This window comes from Peromyscus maniculatus, chromosome 2 (genome assembly GCF_049852395.1).
Source record: "Peromyscus maniculatus bairdii isolate BWxNUB_F1_BW_parent chromosome 2, HU_Pman_BW_mat_3.1, whole genome shotgun sequence".
Classification (NCBI taxonomy): domain Eukaryota; kingdom Metazoa; phylum Chordata; class Mammalia; order Rodentia; family Cricetidae; genus Peromyscus; species Peromyscus maniculatus.
In genome coordinates this window covers 10,785,703-10,794,638 of record NC_134853.1, presented here as the reverse complement: position 1 = coordinate 10,794,638, position 8,936 = coordinate 10,785,703, and positions in this window count along the sequence as shown.

Here is an 8,936-nt window from a genome sequence, read left to right as displayed (position 1 = left end):
GTCCAATGAGGCTCACAGCCCTTCTGAAATTCTTGATGGTACCTGAGTGGATATCTGGTGTGTGATAGTAAAGATCCCTGATTCTCTGTTCCCCAGCCTTTCTGAGAACTAAAGTCAGCTTAGGTTTCTCTAGTTTTGATTGTTTGTTTTGTTTTGTTTTGTTTTTACATATCTCAGCTTAGCTGCCCAGCATATGGAGAGGGCTGTCTGTGCTTGAACAGCAAGCATGACCCTTTCTTTCTCCGAGGCAGCTGGAGTCTTTCTTAAAGTCTCATAAAAAACCACTCATTGCCCTCAAGATTACCTTCTTTGCCATGTATACAAAGAGGTATTGTCCCCCTTTTGGAGTTTGGCTTGGGAAAGTTCCAGAGAGATGAAAATATGAACCCTGTGAAATGTGTCCAAACCATAAATGGATTTCCTCTAAGAAAGAACTGACAGGTGGAGGAGGAGAGAAGAAAGAGGATTTTTTTTAATGAACCTAAGTAGAAGATCTCCATTTAGAGCCCAATTACACAGAGGCAAAGCTGATAGTTGCTTCATCCTGAGACCCTGAGGCATGTCAGTGATTTCAGATGTCTTTCAACACACATGGGTTGTACCGTGGAATTTTTGACTATTAAGAGAACCCACAAGTCTACAGAACTGTAAGAGAAAAGACCTGTGGGAGGAGAGTTGAGAATTCCGCTTCCAAGCAGACATTTTGCCAGAAGAATTTGAAATACTTTGGAAGTGATTTTAATTTTAAAATACTTGCAAAATTAAGAGGCATGCATCCAAGTTGTCAGTAAGAGAACTATTAATGAACAACTAACAATGAGGCGGTTCTTTACAAAGCTCTTCCTGAAAAGGTCCAGTGATGTGTTTTGAAACCTTTAGGAAACTGCCAACAGACACAAAGTGGAATGCAGTTATATACTGAAAAGAAATACGCAGACAATCAGAAGTACCTTGGCACCTGTGAGAAAATGGTTGGGGTTCTAAACTGAAATCAAATCCATTATTGGTGACCCTGAGTGGCACACCTGCTTGATCAAAAGTGTCTATAAACATGTCTATGTACACAGTATACAACTTTATGCACTTTCTTCCCCTCTTCCTTTTAAAAATCTGCTTCACTAGAGATATTGACCTTGCTCAAGGAACACATTAGAAATGCAGAATTTAAGGCACCATCCAAAACCCTGAATCTTCCAAACTTTTCATATTATTAACATGTATGTTAAATGTGAGAAATACTAACTAGATTCCTCTTTTAACAAAAGTGTAAAGACTCAGCCACACATATACCCACTGAGCAAAATGGCAAAAGTCCACTTGTCTGCTCACAAAGAGATTATCAAAGACAATGTAAGTATAAACATATATCTTTGAAGAGGAGAAAAGAGGGCAACTTCTATTATATATGAAAAGTCTTTCGAATCAGGAAGTGCCCACCTACAGCATGTTACATAGAAATCAGTAATGATCAGAGCCTTTGTAATTGCTGTATAAGCCACAGTCACTCACACATCCGTTCATCACATGCCTATAAAAATTAACCTCAGTATCTTCATCTCATATTGGTACAGTCACTTTGTAGCTGATAGTTTTGACTTTGGTTGCCCTCATCTCCTTGCTTCTTCTGTGATGGTAAACGTTGGGCCTCAAATTGACTCAATTAAGAAATAGTCAGCTAGCAAAAATGCTCTTATTGATTTTCAATCAATCAATGAATTGTTTATAATGTTTTAGTAGGCACTAACTCCATCCTCTTGCAAATAAAGGGGAAGCCCAAGTGGTCCATGCACACTAAGAAGGAATGAGCCCTTGTATTATGGCTCTGAGGGTATTTTCGTGTGACATCGGTGTGAAAGCTGGTGGCTGAGTGGGGAAGTTCCACCCTCAGTGTAAGTGGCCATCAACCAATCTGCTAGAACCCAAATATCGTTTTTCTGCTACAGGGCTTCTCAGAGCTACTGTTTCTCCAGCCTTGGTGTTCTGTTGCTTGCCCCTGATTCATTTGATCCTCCAGGCTCTGGCACCTTCAGCTGTGGACTGCGAATTACACTATCAGCTCCATTGTTTTGCAGGATTTCAGACCTACATACAGCCATGGTGTAATTTATCATGGTTCTCCAACTTGCATACAAGTAACTATCAGGAGACTTCTCAGATTCTAAACCAATAAGTTAGTTCACTGATAAACCCTCTCATATGTCTTATGGATTCTTTCTCTAGAGAGTACTGACAAAATATCTTTCTAAAAAAAAAAAAACTAATCATTTCATCATCTACATGTCACTTGATATTGTCTCCATTGCATTCAATGTATTTTACCTGCCTTACAAAGACCCTAAGGATGCAAATCAAAATCTTTTAAACCTAATTTTCTATGGTCATTTTTATTTCTCTATCTCACCATCCTTTATGCTACAAATACACATAGTCACTCTTCTCCTTCTGATAAGGTTACTGAGCTACTAAACCCATGTATGCCTGTGAATTCGGTATGTGATAAGCTTCTTGACTCAGATAATGTAATTATTGTCTACATAACAATGTACTTTACAGATTAGGCAACAGTAAGATGCCATTGTATTGCTCTATTAATTTTAGTAAATACATTCCGTTCTTATTTATTATAAATCTCATATCATCTCTACTCATCAGCACATACTTATAACTGAGTTTTAGTAATAAGTTAGGTATTAATCCTCACTAATAAATTAAGGATATATGTAGGGAATCATTTGGTGAAAAGCAAAGACTTTACAATAATTGCAAAAAGTTTGATGTGTAATGCATTAGACATTTCTATTTGTAATTTTAAATTTATTGGATTCAGAAATATGTAAAATAAACTTAGAAAATATTGTCAAATTTTAAGTCTTCTGTTTGTTTTAATATTTATTATACATAATACAAGATCTAAATCTGTAAGGTATAATAAGCTATAAACAATGTGTATATTATATAGTTAGAATGTATTTTATGAACTTGTCCTTCATATAATAAAATTATAATCATAATAAGAACCAAAATGCTATATTTTAAAAATAATTCAATCAATAAAATATATATAAAACTACATATACCCACATATATTACCAAGTGTTGTGAAAACTAATTACAATATTCATATTTTAACAGTATTATCTCTTTTATTTTTCTTATAAAAGGTGACTAGGTATTAAATATCATAATGATATTTGTATAATCATTCCAACTTGTGTGTTTCATTTCTCCTTCTAGTAAATAAAGTTATGTTTTATACACTAAGGGATATGTAAAACATAAGAAACTAATAGTTTTAAGTGTGCTTAAGCCTGAACTTTTTTACTCTAAAAAGTCCTAAAAACATGGTTCAAGATGATCCTTTTTAGTCCCAAGACATAGCTTGATTCTAAACTATACAGTTCAAAGTATGCAATAATACATGGTAGTTGTTTAATCACACATTGAATGACACGTGTGGGAAGGAGGGTTGGAAGGGATCCTTGCAGGAGCTTCTAGAAGGCAAGCACTCAAAATGAGAAGTTCAAGGGCTTCAACATGGTGTTCTCAAGGAGGAAAAGTCACATCGACAGGTTTCACGACATTTATAAGATGCCTGTATTGTATTAGAAACTCTTGTTAGACAATGAGAGCTTAATAACTGAATAGTATGTGGCCAAACTATTATATATGTGTATAGATGTATGTATACATACTATATGTATATATGTATGTGTGTATAAATGAGTGTGTGTCTGTGTATATAATTTAATAATAGTAATATATATCATTAATTAATGACATTTTACTAATGATTACTAATTTTATTATGTGTAATATACCATTATAATTATAATGTACAAAATGTTATCAATAATACACTAAGAATTACTAATATTAATATATATGTATATATATATATTATTAATACAACCTAAGTATGTGGTACTACTCTTTTGGGAAGAAAGAAGCAGTATAAATTTGTACACTTATTGGCGAGTGTTTGGGGATTGAGAGAAAGCCAAACACCCATGCTCTTCAGCAGACTCTAAGTTATTGACAACTAGATCACAAATTATTCCCAATTTGGAGGTTACAAAAACAAATGCTTACTACTTTACACCACTTTCGTGTGACATGACTTCAGGATCAGAAGAGCTGGTGCAAGGTCTGTCATAAGTGGTGCAGTTAAAACAACAGCCAGGTATTAAATGGCGATGAGATTAGCTTTAAGAAAGCTCATCCTTGAGGATGACCACAACACACTTTTCAAACGCTACTGCATTTGTGCGGCTGTCCATTAAATAGCCAGTATGTGTCTTGTTCTTCACCGATAGGATTGTAGCTGCCTGTGTCATTCTAAGAGTTGTTTGCTCAGTCTCATAGAACCAAAGCTGGCTTCCTCCAGAGTGATGAGCGAGTAAAGAGCAAGGAAGGCGATAAGATGTCTTCGATAGCACAGGTGTCAGCACGTCCACAGAATCCCATTGACTGCACAAGCTGCTGTTACGCAATGTGAGAGGAGAATATACAAGACCCATCAGTCTTTGGAAATTACTGAGGCTATTTGAAAAGATGGCGATGGTGTCCCACACCTTTAATCCCAGCACTTGGGAGGCAGAGGCAGGTGAACCTCTGTGAGTTTGAGGCCAGCCTGGTCTAGAGTGAGTTCCAGTGACAGCCAGGACTGTTTGACAGAAAAACCCTGTCTTGAAAAAAAAACATAAATAAATAAATTAACTAACTAATGAATAAAGGCTACTGCTACACAAAATTTTGAGTGAAAAGAAAAATAAATCACAATTTTGTTTGTTAGTCAAGAAACATGTATCTTACTTGGAAATTCAGAGTTAACTGCTAAAAAGGAAGTTTCTTGGGGGTGGGGTAGAACAGGTAGTTGTAAACAGCATAGGACTGCCACATTTCTAATTTTAACTTGACAGACTATTGACTTTTCAAATTATATGCATTTTGAACTTATTCCAAAAAATCTGATAAAATTAATTTTTAAATACTCAAGAAAAAATGGGTTCACTGATCAGAAATCAGAGGCTACACCCCGAGATGAAGACGAAGAAAGCTAAAGCCCATCTGTTCTTCCTCAGCACCGCTTTCCAGTGTGCTTGCCCATGCTACAAGTTTCTAACTGAAACTCATTTCCAAATGTGTGTGTGTGTGTGTGTGTGTGTGTGTGAGAGAGAGAGAGAGAGAGAGAGAGAGAGAGAGAGAGAGAGAGAGAGAGAGAGAGAGAGAGAGAGCGCCCATGTGTACAGGAGTCTGTAGAAGCCAAAGGAGGGCATCAGATCACCTGGTGAGGGAGTTAGTGTTGGTTATTAGTCTCCTGATGTGGGTGCTGGGAAAGGAACTCAGGTTCTCTGCAAGGGATTAAAGTGTTCTTAACCAATGAGCCGTCTCTCCACTCCTCTGACTGAACACTTTAATCTTAATAATTCTCTACAATAACTCTTATGTATTTTAAATTAACCTTGTCTCCCTTTTTGCCTAATCTTCTTCAGGCTATTTTTATCTTCCAGTTCAATGGACGAAATGATGTTCTGAATGAACGGGTATAGGGTAGTTACTAACAGATACTTCATAGGCCATCAAAAAGACAGAATGCTTTAACTCTTCAGTTTTCTAGTCAATCATTAAAGTGAGCACGCATATTATATCACTGGACACATACTTTCAATATCTAAATAATAAATTACATGTTTTCAATAATACTGAAATATTTGATGAGTCAAGCAGAGTCCCAAAGGAGGACTAGCTTTCGAAAATCTATGGACTGTACCAACCTTGAAAAAAGACAAGCATGAAGAGACTCTTCAAACAGCTACTACATTTGTAAAGGTACCAACAAACAGCAATGAAACAGCCAGTTGGCAATCTATATTGTTTTTCATTAGCAGAACAGTAGATACAATAGGTATTTGTGGACCTGAAAAAGTAGCATAATTTATTATCTCTTGTCTCTGGGGAGTATGACAAATCACACTCATAGTAAGAAATCAAGTCAATTGGGGTTTAGAATATACTAGTTATATTTAATAACACACATGTTGAAGCATAAATATTTCAAAAGTAAAGAGTTGGAGTTAGGTGATGCTTTTTAGGTATAAGATGCAGGGGGAAAAGACCATTTAGAAACATGGAAGCCCTGTAGAGATAGTGAACCTTGAAGCTCTACTCTAGTTAATCTAAGATAAAGCCAATGCTAGAAAAGAATAACAAAACAGTGACAGAGTAGATTTATTCTCTTTATGCCAAGAACGTAACACAAAGACCTTAATAGGGCAATTATCTATACAGTGGCCAGGTAGACAGATTTTTAACATACTTACTTGCGGAATTATGTTAGACTTTGTCTATAGCAGATATACAAAACATGTTTGTTAAATTTGATAAATAAACAAACATTATGTTAACATAGCCTCTTTCTAATCTAGGACCTGGGCACACAGCCAGAATAAACTTGGGCTCTCCAAAAGCCATCTGCACTCTGGCCAGAGTCATCAATTCTCTCAAGTGCCTTCACTGTGAATAAAGTCTGGACAAACTTTGTGGGAAAGTCTGACTAGCTGCCCCCCAAAACTTAGAAGTGCACACATGGTATGCTACCCCATGCCTTTAGGCAGGCACATTGTGTGTCACAAAATCCATCACCCATCATCCACAAGTACCAAGGCTAGAGGTGTGACATCTAGTGGCTGTGGTAGAGTGATGAACAAATATTAAAATGCCAGTAAAATATTTTAATCCATCTATTTAATTGTAAGCTTTTTCTTGTAACTACCAAACAAAATTACATACAATGGGTTAATATTTAGATGATAAAATAAACTAAAATGATGATTATTTTCTCCATAAACCACCCTACCACAAAGGCTTTCTGCCATTATAGTTCTAAGAAAAACCATTAATGTGTCTTATGATGCCATCTTATGTAGGGCAAAAGAAAAAACCCTAGGAAACCAAATGTTTAATCAAAAGCGATGTAATTAATCTGTGAATATATGCTATGCTTTCTTATGCTCACCTCCAAATCTTCCTTCACTACCTACCAGGATGTAGGAGAAAGCTTAGGGGGAGTAAGGTCTGGGAATAGCCTTGAATTGTGATGCATACACTTTCAAATATGTGATAGACATTTGCATAAGATTGTTTGGAAGACACATCAATTGCCCAAGAGTTTCCTCTAGATGACGGTGTGTCCCACTTTTGGGTTTCATTTGTTTTAGCTTGTTCGAGCATTTCTGTCAGTTACTTATTTATTGTTTCTGGGCCGAGCATGCAAGACCATAATTGAAAAGGGAAAAGTGCTACTCTAATCATTCTGGAGATGTTATTAAAGGTGTGGTCAACATCATTTGCTGCTATCCAACAGCTGTCTCAGCATGAAGAGTTCATTTCCTAAAGGAAATAGAAAGAACTTCCTTCCTCCTACAAAGTCTGTGTAATATTTTTTTCCTCTTATAACATTGCAAACGTTGTAAATGGAAATCCTTTTCCACTTCCATCAAGAGAACCCTGGAGCCACGGCTAATGGTGCCATCTTTTCTTTAACATTGAATCTTTAGACACCATACTTATATATCCTTAGTGTTTTATATATCTGCATTATTTGTGATTTGACTGGCCATGATTTTTAAGCTATTGCTTTGTAAAACTAGTACTCTTATTTGTTTGTACATATTACCCAGTATTCTTAACACTAACAAATAATGATAGAAATAATATGTCCTTCGGCATATTGAGACTTCCTATAATAATAAGTTGTTCTAAGATAAAGTTTCTTCATCATGATATATGACATTATGACTTTTTATATTCCTACTATATTGTTTTAGAAATCATGAGATTTAGTGAAATGATTATAGGTCCTCTGGTTTACAAACATAGTAAGTTCAATCTAGAATTCATTGCCCTACTTTTCAGAAGACAAAGTCTGCATCCTGGTTTCATTTATCCTGTCCATATGAAGCAAAGTGAGGTTTACACCAGTAAATATCATCAACTACTAAACAACTGAAAATTATATGAAAACTTGATTTTCAGTTCTTTCTTGAGTACTAAAGATGACAACAGTATTTTAAAAATATTAGATTGTCTTCTTTAAATTTTGTTTACATTTTTATTTGGGGTGTGTGTGTGTGTGTGTGTGTGTGTGTGTGTGTGTGTGTGTGTGTATACATGCTATGGTGCAAGTGTGGTGGTTAGAGGATAGCCTGGGAAAAATTAGTTCCCTCCTTCTATCATTTGGGTTCTAAGAATCAAACTTGAGGTGTCAAGGCTTGGCAGTAAAGACCCACTGAGGCATTTCACAGGCCTAAGATTACCTTATTAATTGTTCATATATTGATTTTAGGAATATAAGATAAAATGTGAACAGTTAAAATTTGAAGAAGATAATTCACAACTAAATATGCCAGTTATTAAGTACTATAAGAAGTCATCTGTAATTTTTGAATAGAACACATATAAAAATAATTAGAATTTTTCTTCTCAGGAAATAAAATAAAAGCAATTAGTGTTTCAAAATAGGAGCTCTCCATATAAAGCACATAGAAAATAAACAAGAATAAAATTAAAGCTAGAATTTTGTGGGACAGGAGTAGGTGTGGTAAAAAAAAATGGAATTTCACATGGAGGTTGATAATGAGATTTAAATGTCGTCAAAGTAAGGAGCTTAATTTGTACGTGTTGAGTTTGAAATGATTTCTAATTGGAAGTGTCAAGTTGGAGAGTTAAAGACTTTGTTCTGGGAATTGAGTAATGGTCAGGATTTTTTTTTTCATCAGTGCAGATGTGGGGAGAACAGAGAATACACTGAAGGTTAAGTTCTATCCAACAATCAATCAACACCAGAGAATTAGTTAACATGAATAAGTCAGTACATCTTCTTAGGCTAAGCAAGTATGAAATTTAAGTCTGCACAGATGGAAGGAAGAATATGAAGT